This window comes from Kogia breviceps, chromosome 7 (genome assembly GCF_026419965.1).
Source record: "Kogia breviceps isolate mKogBre1 chromosome 7, mKogBre1 haplotype 1, whole genome shotgun sequence".
Lineage (NCBI taxonomy): Eukaryota > Metazoa > Chordata > Mammalia > Artiodactyla > Physeteridae > Kogia > Kogia breviceps.
The window spans coordinates 8,569,887-8,590,979 of NC_081316.1; the positions used below are offsets into that span (position 1 = coordinate 8,569,887).

The following is a 21,093-nucleotide window of genomic DNA, read 5'->3' on the forward strand; positions in this document are numbered from 1 at the left end:
GGGCAGAAAGGTACAGACAGAGAGAACAGGCTGTACAAAGCCACTGGCGTGGGAAGGTGAACACAGACGCTGGGAACTGAGACCCCCTCTGTGGCCAGAGCCAGGGAGGAAGAGGCTGGAGTTGTGGGTGAAGGTGGGGGCCAGTGCCCAGACCAGGCAGGGCCTCAGAGGCCATCGTGAAAGATCAGGCCTTTATGCCCAGTACAACTAAAGCAGCAGGGATAGAAAGTTTGCGGGTCCAGAGGCACTTCGCTCAGCCAGATAGCAGAACAGGGAAGGCAGTGTTGAAGAGGTGACTCACATCTTGAGCTTTAGGGAATGAGTAAGAGGAAGCCAGCTGGGGCGGGAGGGGGAGTGAGGAGTAAATTCCCTTGATAGGGCCCGACAGCAGTAAAGATACGGACGGAAGACCTTGAATCGTGTGGGCCCAGCACGGTGCAACACCCGGGGCTAGCTCTGAAAGGTACCAGATAGAAAATGGCAGAGGAGGGTGTCCATGAAGACAGAGAGGGCTTGGGGTCCCAGGCTGGGCAGCCTTAAGCAGAGAAAGGCGTGGCCGGGCCTGACTGCAGGTCATCGCTCTGGCGGTGCGTGGAGGATGGATTTTTGAAGGAGGCGGGAGCGCAGCAGGGAGATCCTTGAGGGGAATATGTGAATAGCCAATGGGAGAGGGACCCCTAAACCGGGCTGGCTGGAATGAGAATATGAAGAAATGGAGAGTGCCTGGAGAGGTGTTTAGAGGGGCGAGGCGTCTAGGATGACGGTACTGCCATCACGGAGACGGACCGGACGCGGCGAGCTGGAGATGAGTGCACGGCCAGCCAAGTGGAACTGTCCGGCCAGGCCAGCGAAGAGATGGGCGCGCCGAGGGCTGCAGATGGAGCCTGGAGTGGGAGGCGCCTCCTGTGGGTGGCTAATAACCACTCACAGCAAAGGAGTTGGTCCAGAAGGAAGGTGGAGGAAGAAACTGAGCGTGTCGCTGGGGACGAGAAGGAATGAGATCGGGGCGGGTGCGGGGAAGAGAGGACAGCAGGGGAAAAGCCACGCAGACGCTGAGCGGCTGCCGGGAGGTCAGCCCCGCGCGGCGCTGGACGCGCCCGGGGCGCGGGGGCTGCAGGCGGAGCCCCGTTGCGCGCAGCGCCCCCAGGCGCGGGAGAGCCAAACCCCGGCCAGGGCCCTCCCGCGGCTCCTCGGGCTGCCTCGGCCGCAGCCGCCGCGGGTAGCAGGGCACTCGCGCGGCCGCGCCACCACGGCCATCCCAGTCACCCCAGGCTCCCGCGTGTCCCGGCCGCGCCTCCCCCCCAGCCCCCCGCCCGCGGACCCGGCGACGTCACTGCGGCTCTGACGCGCGCTAATGGAGGCACGGGCGGGGGCGGCGCGGCGCAGGCACCCTCCCGGGAGGTCCCGGTCCTCGCAGCCCGCGGCCGCGTTCTTGGCCCTCCTCCAGGGGAACCTCGATTCTCCAAACTCGGGGAGGCCGGCTGTCCTTCGGCTACTGATTAGGACGCGAGCGCCTGGTAAAAGATTTTAACAATGCCCGGAAAGAAATAGCCGGACCCGGGAAAGACCAATAATAGCCGCCAGCTAGAGTTCTGCTCGTGTGCTCAGCGGTCTTAAGAACAATAATAACGACAACCACAATAGCCACCATTTATTGAGCGCTTACTCTGTGCCAGGCACTGTGTTCAGCGCTTTGCAGGCAACAACACTCGGAGGTAAGTACCTTTATTATCCCTATTTTGAAGGGAACCGGGGCACAGAGAGGTTAAGTAACTTGCCCCAGGCACACAGCTAGCTGAAGTCGGTGCCAGAATTCCAACCCAGGCTGTCTGATCCCACGTAATCGTCATGTCAACCCACTAAAGTCGGGATCATTTTCTCCATCTTAAAGGTGAGGAAATTAAGGCTCGTGGAAATTTAAGTACCTTGCCCAAGGTCACCTAGCTGGAAACTGGATGAGGCAGAAAGCGAACCCAGGGCTCCTCTCTGTCCGCGGAACCCGTGGTCTTGGCCAACGGCGATCCGACAGCCCTGCAGGCTTTGGCCCCGGGTCCCAGAGGCGCAGCCTCTGCGGGTTTGGGGTGAGTTCCCGCGGCCTCCGATCCCGGATGAATTGGATGTTTCCGAGCATCGGCATCTCTGCTCAGCCCACAGGCGTCAGATAGGGACGCTTCTCCCGAAATCCGGTCAGGGACAGGGCCGCGAGGTCCTCTTTAGGGATGGAGCGGGGGCGGAGGCAGCGAGAGGGATCCCGGGTCCCACCTGCAGAACTTGCCGGCCGGGCGGCTTGCCCCGCGCGGCCGGCAGAGGGCGCTGCCGCATGCGCCTCGGGTCCCACGATTACCAGACCCCGGGGTGGGCGGGCCTCGGCCTGCAGGAGCTAGACTCAGAACCCCAAAGCGGGTAGCTGGCACCCCATCTGGCCCCTCGCCTTAGCCCTGGGCCTGCTTTTCCTGACCACTCTTCCCCATCTCCTGTGCTCCTACCACCCAACCATCGGCCTTCAATGTTTCCCCTGTCCCTGCGCTGCTGGTTTGGTCACCTCTTGAGAGGCAAGAATACTGATCCCATCCCATGAAAAGGCCCAGGTGTTTACAAGTCAACTCAGCCTTGTCTTCCCTTCTGATAGACCCTTTGGTGATGCAAAAATTGACAAAAATCATCCATTGGAACGGAGGACTAGCTTTCTTTCTTTCTCCAAAATAGGAGAGGATTGGTTAAGGAAGGAGTGAAGAGATAAAAGGATCCTTTTTTTTTTTTTATAATAGCTACAGTGTATTAAGCGCTTGTTTTGTGCTGAGTCTTCTCTGTGCCTTGACTCCTTAATGCTCATTACAGCCCTGAGAGGTATGCATCATTATTCTCATTTGACAGGTAGGGTCAGAGGGCTGGTAAGTAGCAATGCTGGGAATCTACCAGGAGTATCTGACTTTAAAGTGATGCTCCCATCACCTATCACCTAGAACGTAAAAGGTGATACAGCCGAACGAAAGAGGTAATATACAAACCATGCAAAAACAAACCAAAATCTATTCTAAGAGTGCTCAAAAATACCACATGTGTAGCAAGGGCTCCAATAGCTTTCTGAGCCCCAGTCTGAGACTCAATTGTTTAAAATAGGAAAACAAATCCTCAAGGTGCAATGAGAGGAGAATAGGAATGAGGTGTTCAGCTTTCCCTTGGAAGAGCATCTGGAGAGGCCCACTCACTTTCTATGTCTGGGCTCTGAGGAAATAAAGGTGGTTCTAGGAAAATCTGAAAAGTATGAGAGGGGAAAAAAAAAAAATCCCTTCTGTGGTTTTTACTTTAACCAAGACTCATTTTGCTATTTGTGTTTTATTTTTAAACTAATGTGGCTCTCTCCACCCTTTAAATTGGCACATAAATAGCAAAAACAGAAGGAAGGCCAGCTACAAACTTCAAATGTGGTGGGTTTCTCAGGGAGGAGGTACCTGACTTGAAGTGAAAATGAGGATTAAATGAGGTGCCTTAAACATTTCAAAGACAGACTTTCCACAAGGAATTTAGATCATAAGCCTTTAGAACAGAAGGTTTGTCTGGGTTTAGGCTGGGTATAGTGTTGAGAATTTATGAGTGCCCCCAGAATGTGGAAAACGAATCACATTTTTAGCGTCTGTCTGCATCATCTAGTCCTCTGGGCCACCACTTTGCTTATGGCTTTAAAAAATGGCTTCTGGGGGATTTTCCTGTCCTCTGGATCTCAGTCACACACCCTCCCTCAGACCCCTTACTTTTCCAGAAGTTTACTCCGGGAATTCTGTCGAGGTGAAGCAATGATTGATGATGTCACTAGGCTTGGTTGAAGAGATTGACTGGCCAGCTCTGGAATCACTAACTGGAGGTTTTCCAAACTGGGAAAGCAAAGCAGAAGGAACTTCTTGAGACTGGTCACAACAATTGTGACTCTGTCACCCTACGTCTTTGAACTACAAGGATTCCCCTCTTACCCAACACCAGAGAGTCCTGAACATCCCAGGCTGCTTCTTGCAAAACTCTTAGACCTCTTTGACCTTTCCTCTCTCTGCTGCTCCCCTCATTCTTTCAGTGCATTCATTCTACAAACATGTATTGAGGGCCCACGATGTGTAGATCCTAGCAGTACAGCAGAGAACCTAACATGAGCCCAGAAGGTTACTTTCTCCCATTCCCACCTGGCTTCTGACCTCCTGGCTCCAACTTCTATGCCTGGAGAGGCCCCATAATAGTAAATGACTTGCTTCTCCAGGTGAGGACTGTTGCTTAGACATATCTGACATTCTGGCAGCTTCTGGCAGCTCCCTGAGGTCACACTCTGTGACCACAGACGCCACTGTGGTGACACCAATTTGGTTGAAGGTGTGGGTCCTGATATACCTTCAGAAGCAGGGCTCAGAAATGCTCCAGCTCCAGCACTAGCCCATGCTCCTTCCTTTTCTAGTAGTCATTCCTTCTGTTTATAAGATCACCATTGAGCAGAATAGCTCAGGACGTATCTATGAAGCATCTACTATGGTGAAAAATCCCACAGTGCCATAATACCCCAGTGTCCAAAGGAAAACGTTGGCTTAAACAAACAACAGTTACTATCTGGCAAAAGGATGTGTGAGATAATGCTTATGAGTCTTTTGGGTCATTTTTCTATTGAATCTTGGGACTGAGTGATTCATAATAATGAGGGCAAGGAAGAACACTAGGCCTGTTTTAGCTTTCAAGATTATTCAAATGGAATAGATTTCCACCATCAACACCCTAGCAAAGACAGAATGCATAAGGTAAATTGCCAGTTTTTGTCTTTTTGGAAAATCCATTAATACTGAATGAGCTTGGTTTTAATCCATTCCCCCACTCCCCCACCAAAAAAAAAAAAAAATGAGAGAGAGAGAGGATTGGACTGTAGGATTCAGATTACATCCTTGGAAATCCCTTTAGAAAGTAGATTCTAAATCAGTACTCATTCTTCTTGAATATCCCACCCCCAAGACTGGCCCACCCCTTCTAGATACAGTATTCTTTTCTCTCCCCTTGAGGAAGGAGTGGCTCAGAGATCAGAAGACTGAGGGAGAGTAAGGAAGACTTTTCCATTACCTGAGTTGCAGAGCTGTTTGGGTCTAGAGAACCTGTATCTGTGTGCTGTGTCTGCACTGAGTTCATGATTGTGCGTCCTCTGGCTAATGTCCAAAGTCTTCATAACATGGGGACTGAGATGTACCAAAAGAAGGCCTATCTGTGAAGGAGGACGTGTGTCCGCCCACCAAGAGGTTTTTGATGGTCAGTGTCTGCGTGTTCAGCTGCTGGGTGAAGAGATTTGGAAACCACTAAACATTCCTACTGGGATCTTTCCAAGCCCTTTTGGGAATCGGCAACAGCGCTTACCGGGGGGAAATTAGTTTTGCACTTTCACAGAGTGAGAAATTCCTCGGGGGCATTCTTGTTCTTGGGAAGAGGAATCAAACCCCGCTCACTCCTTCAGGGCCCATGCTCTTAGTAAAGCACAGCGAATCCCAGTTCGGTTGGTCCAGCCTGGGGCCTTGGGGTGGCAGCAGATGCAGCAGCGGAGTTCAGCGAATTCACCTGTGGCTAAGTCCCTACCCCCCCCCGACTGGCGCAAGCGTGAGATTTCAGAGGATCTTGTTACCACTGTGTAAACACCTTGAGTGGCCGCCAACGCTCCCAAGCGACCACAGAAGATCTCAAACCTTTCCTATCTTCCTAGAAACCCTGGCGGCCCGGCCGCTGCTTACTGTCTGATGCAACAGTTTGCAACGCCGTTCTGGGAGCCGAGCCGGCCGTGGGGCGCTGGGCGTCCTGCCGATGCGCATGCGCGGGCTGCGGCCCGTCCTGCCGGGAGGGGAAGCTTTTCACCAGATGTGCTGGGGGCGGGGCGGGCAGGGAGACCTTTGGCAGCTCGCGCCGGCGATCTGAGCTTAATTAAACTTCTCCCGAGGCATTGGCTGACTGATTGACCCAGTGATCCAAAAAAATCAGAGGCCCGAATCGCCCTAAACGCGACAGGAGAGCGAAGTTGGGGAGTTGGCTTTCGGTTTCCAGAGCTCGGCCTCTCTTCCCCGAGCCCCGCCAGTCCACAATGCTTTCGGGGTTCCAAAGCTCACTAGCGCGTCAGATCTCGCTTGTCTGGGCCCTTCTACTGAATTCTCCAAGAGGGAAGAACAGTGGTTACAGAGGGGAAAAGAGGCAGAGTTTTGATAGCACCTAGATCAGTATCTTTCCTCCTTCATTTCTCCACCCATGTGCCTTAGAAGCTTTTATATGCAAAAAGGAACATGGCATCGCGGATTTTTTTCCAAATTTTTGAGCCATTTAGGTATTGCCTGCATGATTTTCTTCCATACCCACATTCCTCCTATATTATATATTTTAAGTTGACTTTTATTTTATTTTATTAACTTTCCTTATTTTTAAAATTAACTTTAAATCGATTCCCTTTTCCTACATAGCCTTGCCTGAAGCAACAACATTAGTGAAACCACAGCTCTGATGTGCTAGTCATATATTTTAATACACTTGAAAATAAACTCATAACTAGTCAAATTTTAAAAAGTATGTGTTAGCTAAAATGTGTCTTGTCTACTACATTTGAAGAAAAACTCCAGAGGTAATAACAATAGCTAACATATGCTGAGTGATTGCCAATGTCCCAGGCACTGTTCTAAGATTCTAAGTCCTTAGGACACCTGAGAAGGTGGGTGTTGTTTACATTTTACAGAGGAGAAAAGTGAGCCACAGAGAGGTTAGGTAACTTGCTTAAGGTCACAGAGCCAGGATGCAAACTCTACTAGCCTCGCTCTAGACCTAGACTGGCCTAAAAAGAGGCTAAGTGACTGCCGAGATCCCCCACAGTGGTTGGCATACTCCGGATTTAAACCCAAGGCTGGCTGACTGCAGAACTGAGCTTTTAACTAACGTGTGGGACTCCTTTGCCTGTTTTCCCAAATCTCACCTCATACAACCTTCTCTCCGTCCGCTTCCTTTGGAATCCAAAATGCGCTTCCAGGTCTTTCTCTCCTTATTCCCCCGCCCCCTGAGTGGGACAAAGTTTCTCTTTTCTAGTGTTTTCTTCTCTTCTCTGAATTAAAGTAACCCATAAATCTCTGATTTCCCTGGGAATCCCCTACTTTGAAGGTCCTGTCTTCCCTCCTCCACTGACCATGGAACTGCTTAGAAATTCCACCTATCGGCATTGAAACTACATTTCCCAGACTGCCATGCTCGCCTGGAAAGAGGACAAAAATCCTGTGTCAGACCATGTGGCTCCTATTTTGGGGTCGGAAAATCTGGTCACTAGCTAGGACAAAGATTGGTATGCCCATAGACTAATTCATCTGGCCCCAGGCAGACATGAATTTCCCAGGCCTCAATGATTGGGGGTAGGGGTGAGTTATTTCAGCAGACAAAACCTTCAATTAGGGGCTTAAATAAAGACTTGGCATAAGACTTCTAAAAGATGGCTGACCCCTGTCCCGTAGATATATTTTTTTTTCTGCAGCAGCCCTTGCCACCACTCCTTCCCTCTCTTCCCTTCCTCTTCCTTCCCCTTCTTCCAGATTCTTCTCTTAATTGTACCATCCTGCCACTCCCTTGTCCCCATCCCCACCCCCATGCCCACACCCACTCTTTAACTGTTTAGTATAAAATCCAGCCCACCAGACTGAGGTTTTCTTCGACCCAAATGTTATTTTCAGAAGGAGCCATTGAGGTTGGGGTGTAATTGTAGCGTTGGGCCTCTGCGAGCCAAGCTGAAAATAATCAGTGAGGCAGATGGGGTGGGAAGAGTGTGCGGTGGCCACTTCCACCAAAGAGCAAGAGAAACCCAGTGGAGTGAGTCAGAGAGAGGCGAGTGCAGGCTGGGCCTCTTGGGCTTACCGCCGGGAGTTGAGTTAAGGAGAAACTGCCCAAGGTGTTGGGCCTTTGACTGAGACCAATCCAAGGCGATTCCTGGCTGCACATTTCTTGTGACAGCCACTAAGCTTCTCTTGCTCTTCCTCAGTTGGGTCAGAGAAGCCAGTACTCCAGATGGGCGCTTGGCCGTCTGGTTGGCTCACCCATCTCTAGAGCAGGTTTTCTCAGCTTGGGCACTACTGTCATGTCAGCTTGGATACTCCTTTGTTGTGTGGAGCTATCTTGTGCATTGTGTAGGATGTTTAGCAACATCCCTGGCCTCTACGCGCTGGACGCAGTAGCACACACACACACACACACACACACACATACACACACACTTACACAAGTCAGGACTACCCAGAATGCCTCCAGACATGCCAAATGTCCTTGGCTGAGAGAATCCCCCCTGGGTTGAAAACCACTGGTCTAGAGTGATCCAGGCCTATTAAAGGGTCACGTCACCTGTTCCCATGGTGGCCTCCTTGCCTTGCATTACATCGGAATGGGCCCTGACAGAAGCGATTGGCCAATTCCTATTTCCATTGACAACTGCTGAATACCTCAAACCCAGCACAAGTGCCCAGGCACTGGACAAGGTGTTGAGGATGAAGCCGCGAGCAAGACAGACGTGGTCCCTCGTGGAAGTGACTGAGTGATTAAACAAGCCTGGGTTAGACAGAGGCTTGTAAAGAAGAGGCCTGGGGAACTACAAGAAAATTGAAGAGGGCTTCTCACCTAGGTTGGAGGAGGTTGTCAAGAAAGGCTCTTAGAGGAAACGAGGAAGTGGCCAGCTGGAGATTTGGGGGTGCGGCAGTGCTCCATGGAGTAGGCACACGGTGTTGAGAAGCGCTGAGTCAAGAGAGAACGTCATACATTCAGGGGACCCAGAGAAGAGTCTGTTGTGGACCAGGCTGAGGACAGTGGGTAGTTGTTTTCTCCGTTCACCCCCAAAACTTGCTGTCCTTGTACTCCTCCTCCAGATTTCTAGCACAAGCAAATAAACTTAGGATCATGTTTAACTCCCCTCCTGCCTTGTCCTTGCTCAACCCCCGTCCGTCACCCGGCTACCAAGTTCTGTCAGTTCTGCCACCAGAATCTCTCTGCAAACTATCTCCTTGTCTCCTTTCCCACCACCACAGCCCTGATGCAGGCTCTCTTCATTACTCAGCCGAATTTGCGAAATAGCTTCCTAACGAGTCATCCTCCAGTCTCTACCTCAGAGAAAGACACAGATCTGCCCCTGTCTCTGCTGGTTTACAAACCCTGCATGGCTTCCCGAGGCTGGTCAGACGGGCCGCTGCCTCCCCCTGGCTCTCAGGTGCCCTTTGTTAACTGCTTCCAAGGTCACTCCCGCCCTCCCACCCACTAGCCACACCAGACCACTAGCCACACCCTGTAGGCCTTCACGCCTCTGTGATTTTGCTGTTCTCTTTGTCTGAAAGGCTTTCCCAACCAAAATCATTTGGGGGAAATCCCACATAGCCTTTAAGACCCAGACAAAATGAACTCATGATATTCTTTATCCCTTCTTAGAAGCCTTCTCTGAATTCTTCCCTCTGTTTTCATTGGGATTTATATATTGCTGCTAGTTGACCATTTGTTATGTTGACACATAGTGACCTATTTAAATCCGTCCCTCTCCTAGAGTCAGAGGGCCTCAAAGGCAGGTAATGCAGGGGACCCTGCTGGTTGATTACCCAAGACCCATTCACCCCCCTTCCAGCTTCCTAAGAAGTATACAAGGTACAGTGTATTTTTTAGCAGACAAGCTAAGTTGCCATAACAAACAGACCCAGAGTACAGAGGCTTAAGCAAGCCCATATGCCTCAAGGGAAGCTGACCCCTTGCCCAGCTGCAGGGGTGGGCCCACCACCCCTCTCAAGAACTGGTTTGGGAACCTGGGCCTGAACTAATCAGTGTGTGGTAGAGACTTCTCTGGTTCCCTAATATCTACTCTCCCCTTCTTTAGTAACATTACTGCCAGTATGGGACCAAGCGGATAGCTGCCTGGTAAGGACTACATTTCCCAGCCTCCCTTGCAGCTTGATATAGCCACAAGTCTAAGTTCTCACCAAAGGATTGTGAGCAGACACGATTGTACCACTTCTAAGCTATGCCTTCGCAAAGAATGTGCTCCCTTGTCCTTCCCCTGCCCTTACCCCTTTCTGAGAGGTAATAGAAATTGGAACAGTCTCCCTGGACCTAGAGAGGGAAGCCATATTTGGAGGATGGTGGAGCCCACCTATCAGTCTTGGATGGCTTTTTTTCCTAACTCTTCTATGATATGAAAGAGACATAAACTTCTATTTTGCTTACACTTCTGTTTGGAGTCTTTTAGGCCTGTGACCTAAGGGCCAGTGAGATACAAGGAAAGGTTTAATGGGGGTTTCTGGGAAAGATCTCTCTTGTTTTTATGAGGGAACATCGTGGAGCAACCTTCTCTCTTTCTCTTCCTCTGCACATTGCCGGGCCTGGAACTACCTCAGTGCTCTTGCTACCAGCCTAATACGTGGGCTACAAACAAGGAGGGCAGAGCTGAGAGAACTGCAGGGAAATGGAGTCAGAGTTTCTGGACTAAACAACCCTGAGGTCCACTGTCTTGTCTGCTTGAGTCATCATAACAAAACACCACAGACCAGTGGGCTTAAACAATAGAAATTTACTTTCTCATCATTCTAGAGGGCTAAAAGTCCAGGGTTGGTTTCTGGTGAGGCCTCTTTTCATGGCTTGCAGACAGCCACCTTGTCGTTGTGTCCTCACATGGCCTCCTTCCCATGTGCTTGCAGAGAGAGAGAGCAGTCTGGTGTCTCTTCCTCTTCTTATAAAGACACCAGTCCAATCGGATTAGGGTTCCATCCTATGACCTCTTTTAACCTTAATTATCCCTGTCTCCAAATATAGTCCCATCGAGGTTAAAGCTTCAACATATGAATTTGGGAGGAGGTCACAATTCAGTCCATAACACCCACTCTACCTCTGGGCTTCCAGTTTTGTGAGCCAATAAATGTCCTTTTGTTGAAACCAGCTCACATTACCTTTCTGCCACTTCTAACCTTACAGTGTTTCACTCCTCTTGGGCCTAGCACAGAAGAGGTCTATAAATATTGGTGGAATAAATGCCCAGTCACTACTTTTCTTCTCTTACCTGAAATGACAACCTCACAGATAAACTATAAACATTTGTCTTTCTCTCTGCCCCAGCCTAAATACCTAAAGCAGTCGCATGGACCTCATCTCTAGAAAATTCTTCACGGACCCAGCTATAAAATCAGAAAGTTGAATTAAACTCACACTAGCCTACCTTCCAGCAGAAACATCCGGAGTCCCCTCCAGCTCTAATGTCCCCTGGCTCTGCCTGAGGCTCTCTGTGTCATTCTGTGTCCGCACTGAGGGCCTTTCTGGCACTAACAGTGTACAGTCTACCAAGAGGGCCTTCTGGGCTCCTGCCCCCACTCCCTTACAGTCTAGGGTTCTGTTTGATGCCTTCTCAAGCTCTGCAGTCCCACGATTCTGTAACACTATGCTGAACACAAGGAAGTTTTTGAGTGGCTACTAGACCTCTTGCCCCGCAGCACAGAAGAGAAAGCCCAGAGGAGGGCCTGGACTCTCACAGCCTTGACCTTCCAGAAGAAATCAGAGGTTGACTCTGCTGAGAAACAGGCAGGTAGGGCCCTCACAGTGCTCAGACTTACACACAGCAGATCCTGCAGCAAGGACACTCGAGCTCCGGTGCCCATTCCTCAGCCATGCAGAATGCCATCAGTGGTGCCCAAAACAGGGCACCTGCCAGTCCCAGGCAACGCACTTTCTTCTTTCAGCCACGAGAACTCCACTCGTCCAGACTGGGGAAAGGGCAGCCTCATTACTCAGCCAACTGGAACGTGGGAAAATGAGACCTCCGGGAAAATGACCAGTGAATAGACCCTGGTCAGCCAGGACCTTGAAGGTCCAGAGGTGCTTCAGCAGCAGCTCCAATCCTTTCTTCCCATGCCTCTTGAAGTTACCATCTAGAGGACACTCACCATGTGCTGAGCCCATATATTAGCTCATTTTCTCTTCACAAGGGCTCTGTAGGATACATCATTGCTATAGCCCCATTTTATAGATAAGTGAATTAAGGCTTAGGTGAAATGGCTTTGCTTGGAGAGACAGAGCAGGATTTGACCTCAGCTTCTTAACCAGATGCTTGCGGGGAGACCTTTGTCACTAGACGGCATCTCCTCTGGTTTTATAACTCAGGCGGGCCTGGGGGAAAGGCATGGTGAGACCCCAGACCTGTGAGGTCAGTGCCGATGGGGAGGAAGTTAAGACCAGAGAGAAACACAGTCTCTGGAGTGAAGGACAAGACTGGCAAAGACCAGCAGGCAGTCAGAGTCAAGTACAAAGAGTGTGGCCAGCTCCGTCAGTTAGGGTCCACTGGACCCAACCAGGGTGGTCAAGATCTCCCTGGGCAGAGCGGTGATGTCTCAGTCTGTTCGAGCCGCTGCCACAAAAGAACGTAAACTGGGTGGCTAACAAAAAAACATGAGTTTATTTCTTTCAGTTCTGGAAGCCGGACATCCCAGATCAGGGTGCCAGCGTGGTCGGATTCTGGTGAGAGCCCTCTTCCAGAAGGGGCCAGGGAGCTCTGTGGGGTCTCCTCTAAGAACGCTAATCCCATGCATGAGGCTCCATCCTCATAAACAACTCCCGAAGGCCCCACTCCTAGACCCATCACAGCGGGCATAGGATTTCGACATATGAACTTGGAGGAGACACAAACGTTCAGACCATACAGCAGACAGGAAACTCCCAAGCATGAGGGTGGGCAGACGCTCCATCCTACAGCCAGGCCTCTAGGGTGCCCCTTGGGTGCCAGGTAAGGTGACCATGAACAGAATGGAGCAGCCTCCAGCAGGACCTCACACACCCCAGACCAAGAGCCCTGACAACTGGCGGGTCGGAGTCTACAGGGTGTCTTCCTGCCCAACAAGAGCCATTCTGCACCTTATGTTCTCCCAGCCTCAATACAACCTCAGCGGGGCCACTTCCTCCCTGTGTGGCCAAGACACCTACTCCCTCTGGACCTCAGTGTCCTCCTCCATGTTTGGGGGGAAATAGAGTACCCCCTCTTGGGTGGTCATGACAACGAAATAACGCCTAGTGCCATGCCTGGCACAGAGCCAGTGGTCAGTAACTGGGAGCAGCAGTCATAACTGTTGTTAATAATAATAATAACCTGGGGCTTCCCTGGTGGCGCAGTGGTTGAGGATCCGCCTGCCGATCCGGGGGACGCGGGTTCGTGCCCCGGTCCGGGAAGATCCCACGTGCCGCGGAGCGGCTGGGCCCGTGAGCCGTGGCCACTGAGCCTGTGCGTCCGGAGCCAACGGGAGAGGCCACAACAGTGAGAGGCCCGCGTACTGCAAAAAAATAAAAATAAAAAATAAAAAATAAATAAATAAAAATAATAACCTGGGCAGCACTAGAGGAATTGGTGACCTGTCCGTGAGGGTCTTCAGAGAAAGGAGCAGAAGAGATAAGGTGGGGCCCCGTATGGAGCAGTCAAGCCAGAAAGCAGCAGGATTGGGGGTTCTGTGTCCAGGGGCCACCTGCTGGTCTCCCCCCTTGGAGGACTGGCACCCTTTCCCCGACACCTCAGACTCAGTCACAGTTCTTCCTCCAGCTGGTCCTCGGACACTCTAGCTGCCACGGTCCTGGCAGGGGAATAGTCAACGCCTGAGAAGGGGATGGAGGTTCCGTCCCGCCCCTGCCGCCTCCAAATAAAGGCCGCATATGCCAACAGAGGGCCGGGGGTGGGAGAGGCAGAGGACTCTGCAAGCATCAGGTGCCCCCACTGGGGGTTTGCTCTGTGCCAGGCTCTGTGTGAAACACATAGGCACTTCCTGTGTACTCTTGGGTTTAATCCTCCAGCCGCTAGAAGGGGAGGTATGTGTCTGTTATCATCATCATCAACAAAAGCACCCCCATTTGATAAAGGCATTGAGCTCAGAGAGGTTAAGGAACTGCCAAGATCACACAGCCAGAATTCAGCAGAGCCAAAATTTCAACCAACTCTACCTGATAGAAGACTTCAGCCTCCCAAGGAGGAGTGAATGTGCCTCTCTCAGCCCATGGCTCTGGCATCAAGAGGGCACTGGTCCTGGCATTTGAGTCAAGGAAGTAGGAGGCCCGCTGGGAAATGGATCGCTCACAGAGCTCATCCATGACTCAGCCTGGGCCTCCAGGCCTGTTCCACCTTTGTGATGTTTGCCAGATGTTGCAGGCTTGAAAATGGTGGTCCACCAGGAGGTTGCTACCGATGCCTGGCGGGGGGTGACCACATACACACAGACACGTGTGGACGCACTGGCCTGACCCCCACCTTGGCCCAGGAGAGGACAGTGAAGGGACGTTCATTTGGCAGGTGAGAAGGGTGGGAAGGGCTGGGTGGCTCCACTCTCATCCCCCTCCCAGTTCTGGGGAGATGCTCTGATGTTTTCCTGAAGAGCTGGCTATGGGCCTGGAGGCTTTTACTCTCCATAAAGTCAAGAAGAAAGGACACTGGGAAACTCCTTCTCCAAAATCAGTTCAGACTCGACCAGCCTCTCTGAGCCTCCGAGCCAGATGGTGGCTGATGCCTTTGTGGACTCACACTGAGTAAGGACAGGCTGCCTCAGAAAGCTCATCTCCAGATCCCACCACCTCCTGGAAATCAACCTCCAGATGACCCCAGGCCTTGCTCCAGGCTCTGAGTCATGCAGAATGCTCCCTCCTAACAGTCCCGTGCCATAGCCTGGTGTGGCTGCAGGAACTGAGACTCATCTGAGTCTCAGTCCAGACTGATAGGCGCTGTGAGACCTGGGGCAAGTGACCCAACACTTCTGAACCTCACTTTCCTCTCCTATAACACGGAGGTAATAACTATACCCACAGAAGGTCTAGTAAACGTGAGTGCTCCCGCCTCTTCCCTTTATTCCTCCTCCTGCTGGACCTCCTTACCTCCCCTGACCACTTGAACACCGAGCTGCAGGCCCTCATTTCCCAGCATCCTCCCAGCCTCTGAGCTTCTCAGGAGACAGTGGTTTTGCCACCCTTTGCTTGTGGCCTGCTGTGGGCCAGCTCCCCTGAGAGCAAAGGCCTCAGAGCTGGGCGACTGGGGCCGCACCCTCTTTGTAAACACTAGCTGGGCACCAACTGACCTCAGGAGGGAAGTGCTCGGCTGGGACCCTCCTCTTCAGCCCTGCCTGCCACTGTATGTGCCAGGGGAAGCGCCAGGCCAATCTGGCACCCTTGTACCCAGGCCGTCTCTGTCCTGGAAATAGGCATTTGGAGCCAAACCCTTGGTTGAAGGTGGAAGGAAGTTAACAGGCCTTGAGTTCTTCCCTCCTGCCCTCCCTCAGCACCACCCTGGCCGTCCCAGACAGGGCAAGTTCTCTCTAATTTAAGTGTTTTTAATGATCATGATAGACATACATAAAGAGGATTTTACTGTTCCTCTTTGTTTCTTAGAAATAAAGACAGGAATTAAGTATAACAAAATATTAATCATTTTAACTCTGGGCAGTGAGGATGTGCATGTGTTATTGCTCTTTGTAACATTCTTTTCTGTATTGTTTAAATTTCTCTAAATAAATAAGATTCATACAGGTTTATTGGAAAAAAATTCAAAAATGCCAAACAGTATAAAGAGAAAAATAAGAAATCACCAAAATCTCTACTTTGGAATCAGACCATTATATATCAGCTTATCTTCTCCTGGTCTTTTTTCTAGCATGTATTTATATCTTTTTTTTTTTTTTTTTTTCTTTGCGGTACGCGGCCCTCTCCCCGTTGTGGCCTCTCCCGTTGCGGAGCACAGGCTCCGGACGCGCAGGCTCAGCGGCCATGACTCACGGGCCCAGACGCTCCGCGGCACGTGGGATCTTCCCGGACCGGGGCGCGAACCCGTGTTCCCTGCATCGGCAGGCGGACCCTCAACCACTGCGCCACCAGGGAAGCCCAATATATGTTTTTTTTTTTTTAACTGAGATATAATTGGCACATAACATTGTATTCATTTTAGGTTCACTTCATTCTTTTTACCAAAAACAAAACAAAACAAAACAAAACTCTAGAATTATACTGTTTAATAACGTTTTTCCCCCAACAATATATTTTGAACAGTTTCCCATGCCCTTGAATATTAATATTTACTTAATATTAGTTCACTTCTTTTCAGTCTTTTTTCCATGTAATCATGAATAAGGTATATTTTTTAGGAGTTGGACCCATATGGATCATACATTGGGTCATTTATACCTTTTATTATTTTTTCTTATCCTAAAAGTACTACTTCTGTTGTAGATCAGTACAAAATACAGATAAGCAAACAAAAGCACATGTGAAATACCTGTAGCTTCACCATCCTGAAATAACCTCTGCTGACATTTGAGTTTTTAACCTTCCTGTCCACTTTTCTGAGTACATATGTAAGTATATGTAAACACACATTTGAAAATAAAATCGGAATCATACAACTCATATTATTTTGAACCTGCATTTTTTGTTTACTTAACAACATATCTTATATTGATTGTAATTGTTTCAGCTACAAATGACAGAAAACCCAAAGTTACAGTGGCTTAAACATGTTCATTTCTCTCTAGTAAATGACATCCAAAGGGAAGGAGCCCAGGCTGGTACAGCAGCTCTGTGACCATTAGGGACCTAGGCTTCTTCTAACTGGGGGTCCCCATCCTCAACACGTGCCCCCCATTCGGGACCCAAGACGGCTGCACCAGGAGGAAGAAGCAAAGAAGGAGCTGCCTCTCCTCAAAGGACACTCCCTGGAATTCACATGCATCACTTCTGCTTATACCCCACCCAGCAGAACTCAGTCCCACAGCCCCTGGGAAGTAGGATCCTTTCTAAGTAGGGGTTCTATTACTACAGCAGAAGGGGAGAGCGCACTAGCCTCTCTGCCACGTTTCACAAACATCTTTCCAGTGCATATAGCTTTGTATTCTGTATTTTTCTCTTATTTTTTTGGTGAACACTTTACCACATCATTAGATAGTCTTCAAAATTCTTAATTTTTAATGGCTGCTTAATAGCCCATAATATGCATAGAGCATTGCTTATAGATCCAGTGCCTTGTTACTTGGGTGTTTTGCTCTGATAAATAGGCCTCTTCTATGGTTAAAACTTGTCGGAGGAAGAGCTCCCAAGCTTTCCTCTCTACCCTGTGGGTACCCACTCAAGACATTTGGCTGGGGCGTCAGGGTAGTATCTGCCTAGAAAGCTGGCTTATGGGCCTGAGTTTGTTTCTACCCCCCAAAATGGAGCTTTTTGGCAACAGCTGTATCCCGCTGTTCCCACTGCAAGGGAAGTCACAGGAGTGGGCAGAGCCTAGTGGGCAGCTCTGCTCAGGGTGGGGGTGCGGGCATGGGGGATGGGTGGGAGTAGGGAGTGAGTAGGAGGAAACCAGTGGACTCTCAGAGCCAAGGGAGGACCCGGCCCTGACGAGGCTTGGGGGTCTCAATGGGGCCTGTTGCATTTTTCATTCAAATCCAACAAATGCTTCCCGAGCCCCTACTCAGGGCCACGCCCTGCGCAGGCTCTGCGGAGGTCTCAGAGAACACGTGGTCCCTGCTCTCCAGGAACTTAGTCAACTTTAAATTCTCCAGTGTTAGAGTTCAACATGGAGAGTTGCCTAAAACACAGAATCCTAGGGCCCACCCAAAAATCTGATGCGATAGATGTTGGTGGGCCTAGAACCTGCATTTCTTTCAGTCTCCCCAGTTGACCCTGATGAGGGTGACCAGGAACCAACCATTTTGGGGGAAAAATATCAATCAAGGCTCTTGGAGAAAATCTCTTATACCAGGCAAACCTGGAGCCCCTCTCTGCTCAGTAGGTAGTCTGTGCCTTGACTGAGCCTTAGGAGATAATAAAATAATAAGGATGACTGCCAGACACACCTGAACCCAAACCCTAGTTCTATCCTTTGGTAGCTGAGTGACCTCAGACAAATTCTTTAACCTCTCTAAGCTTCAGTTTTCCCATCTGTAAAATGGGGATAATCATAGTGCTTCCCATGGGAAAATAAACATTAGTGCTTAGCAGAGTGTCTGACACTCAACAAATTCTAGATATTGTTATTTAACTAATTTAAATTAACTTATTAATTAAAATTGCCTCTAGAAAAGTAATTACAGCAAGGGAGACAAGGTATATAAAGCTTCTTATACGCTGCCTGACTCACGGTGGTAGGCACTCAGTAAATGGTTATTATTATTATTAACATCCTCACATTCATTTTAATTCTAGGTTTTATCATCTCTGCAGCTGTACTCACCACACAATTTTGTCCTCCCAACAGAAATCACGGACAAAGCCATGGATTCGTGGCTTTAAAACTTGGACTTCATGTCTGCCCCTAGTGCCCCAGCATGAAAGAGACTTTTTCAGGTCCTTCTGGAAGGATGTCCAAGAGGCAGATAGGTAAGCATGAGTGGGAACCTCAGGTCCCTACTTTCAACTGCTGCTTTGGGGGAAGTCCAGGCCTAGAGCTGGGCCATTCCCCCAGCCCCAAGGGTCAGGACTGTGGAAGCCCAGGTCTGCTGTGAGGTAAGAAGGAAGAGGCAGGTTGCTACTGATAACTTCCTTTTCAAGTGCTCATGGATGACGTGGTTACCATGGCGATGCTGGTGACTCTGAGCACCAGAGCCTCTCTTGAGTTGTGAGTCAGGCTCAGCTTTATTTATTAGAAAAGAAAACCAGCACCCTGACCCGTGAAGGACAAAGCAAAGCTCTACACGGAGGCCAAAGGGTTCCCTTCTGGGGGTGAATCAGCAGTCCTGCCCAGTGTCCACCAGCCAGCCTCCTGACATCAGCTGACCCAGCCGGCTGCAAGGCCTGGAAAAGTCCACAGAGGTAAGTGGGGAGGCCAGCATCTCAAACTGTGGCCCAGGAGGGGAAGCACAGACAGAACCCACTGCCACTTGGAAACCTCTCACTAGGGAGCAGATGCCATTTTCCCGGCTCTGAACAAAGAGCCAGACTCTTCCAGGGGACTCTGCCCCACTCTGGTATGGGAGTCCACAGGGCCCAAGGAAATGGGTCTCCAAGTAAAGACCAGGACCCGGTCCAGAGACGACCAGTGTTAGCTCACCCACCCATCAGTGTGCACACACTTGTAGCGCCCTCTGTGAGGGGCAGGGTCCTGGAAGGACAGGGGAGGCTTCAAAAACTTCCTCCCACGGCCTGAGCTGGGAGCTGGGGCTCCTTTTCCCAGAACTCCTGCAGGAAAAGAGGTAACGGCAGTGATGACTCCAGCCGCAACAGAGACGACTGGTTGAGCGCCCGGCCTCGTGTCAGCATGCCACGGGGAGGTCCATGGTAAGAGCACCGGAGACACACTGGAATTTTCCTGAGCTTGGACACTGTCCCAGAATCCCAGGCCTATAGCTGCAGAATTCTTCAAACCTGCTCGTTTGTTTGGGTTCACTGCTAAGCCCATTGACCGATGTCCTGGTGGGCCCACCTCCTACCCAGCTCTGGACTCCAAGCCCTCGTCTCCACCCACTGCCCTCATCAGTGAGCAGAATATTGGGGGCTGAAGCCAGGGTGGATGGATTTAAGTCTTCTTTATCAGCCTCAGCCTTGTAACTGAGGCGCTGTGCCTCCATCTATAAGACACAGGTGATAATCATAATAACATGTAATCCCAGGGTAGCTATGAGGAGGAAATGCAATAATGTTTTCAAATGTTTATCACAGAGCATGGCTGACACACTGTAAACACTGGAGAACCGTTAGCCATTGTTGACTTTGCTCGGGACCCTATCACATCCGCCTGGATAACAGCAGCAGCCGCATAATTCCACTTGCCGATCCTAGTCTTGCTGGCCTCCAATCTGTTGTCCACACCACAGCAGAGTGGTTTATGGAAAATGCAATCCTGATCATGCCATTTGCCTCTGTAAAATCTGCCGGTGGCTCCCATTTGCCTTCAGAACGGCTCTTAGCATCCCTTAGGGGGCCTACAAGGCCCTGCAGGAGATAGCACTGAGCTCCCCTCTCCAATCCTACCCCCTCACCATGCCTTCGCTGCCTTGAAAAGTTTTAGCCGTTCCCAACTGTTAGCAGTGCCCCAAAGGTGCCAGGCTCTGCTGTACCTTCAGGATTTTGCCATGCTGTTCCCTTTGCCCAGAATATGCCCTTTTCTCTTTTTGTTTATCTAACCAACGCCTACTCATCCTTCAAGACTCACATTAAGAACCCCTGATAGTGTGAAATGTTCCTGTCCTCCCCTCAACGCAGAGCGGACCACTCCCTCCTCTGAGCCACTCTGGTTCTCTCTATAAAGACATTTATCACTTTACATTGCAATTGTTGCAGTTTCTGCCTGTGACACCTTTCAGCGTCTTGAGGGCAGCACTGATTCTAATTAGTGTCTGTTTCCCTAAAATATACCATGGTACCATAACAGTCACAAGAGATGACGGACTGAGTGAAGACAAAACCCTGTTTGTAGAAGAGGAAACTGAGGCCCACCTGGGAGCAGTGACCTGGCTAAAGTAGAGTCCAGAAGCCCTGTAACTCCAGGCCCTTCTGATGGCAGGGACCATGGACTATTCATTCATCCGTCCATCACTTATGAAGCATCCATCATATCCCAGACACCGTGTTGCTTCCTAGCGTACGAAGAACAAGGTGCAGTCCTGGCTGTCAGGAGCCCACAGGCAGGTGGGACAGAACGACAGGTGTACAGCCAATCCCCACACCTTCCACTGTGGGTTGGGACAGAGGCTATAGAAGGAGCTATGGGAATTCCAGGGGCCCCAATATGGATGAGGGGGGAGAGAAGCCCCTGTTTCTATGTCTCCCACTCCCTCTCCCCAAGGTCTGGAGGTCAAGTTCCCACAGAGCACCAGGCCAAGGCAGCAACCCTCTAGGTGCTGTCACCACAGGTAAACAGACATACACACAGGCTCACACATACCTAAGGCAGGTGACACGGGCATGCCTTGCCCCATGGGGCAGGACAGCCACGAGGACACGTTTGTGCCCCTAAGCAGTGATGTCAAGAGCTGTCCTGGGAGTGAGGAGAGATGAAATCGGACAGCAGAGCATTTCCTGACACTTCCCACCGCACAAAGTCCTTCCGGATATCAGGTCTCACTGGTCCCCCACCAGGTGGGCTCCTATAGGCAGGGCGGATGTTGTTTTCTC

The 21,093-nt window shown here is 50.5% G+C and overlaps 2 long non-coding RNA genes across 3 annotated transcripts in view; one reads left to right on the forward strand and one right to left on the reverse strand.

The window, feature by feature from the left end:
• The first annotated feature begins 1,377 nt into the window (after nucleotides 1-1,377).
• On the forward strand, nucleotides 1,378-19,443 carry LOC136794461 (uncharacterized). 2 transcript variants are annotated; one of them, XR_010841248.1, is made up of 4 exons: nucleotides 1,378-1,715; nucleotides 18,239-18,360; nucleotides 18,627-18,792; nucleotides 19,154-19,443. It is a non-coding gene; the product is annotated as an uncharacterized lncRNA (long non-coding RNA). The 2 variants fall into 2 exon arrangements; XR_010841247.1 differs by lacking the exon at nucleotides 19,154-19,443 and having other exon boundaries at nucleotides 18,627-19,145.
• LOC136794462 (uncharacterized) overlaps nucleotides 3,785-21,093 on the reverse strand; it is a 45,898-nt gene continuing 28,589 nt past the window's right edge. Inside the window, exon 4 of the long non-coding RNA XR_010841249.1 lies at nucleotides 3,785-3,872. This is a non-coding gene — a long non-coding RNA (uncharacterized lncRNA). The remainder of the gene's footprint in view (nucleotides 3,873-21,093) is intronic.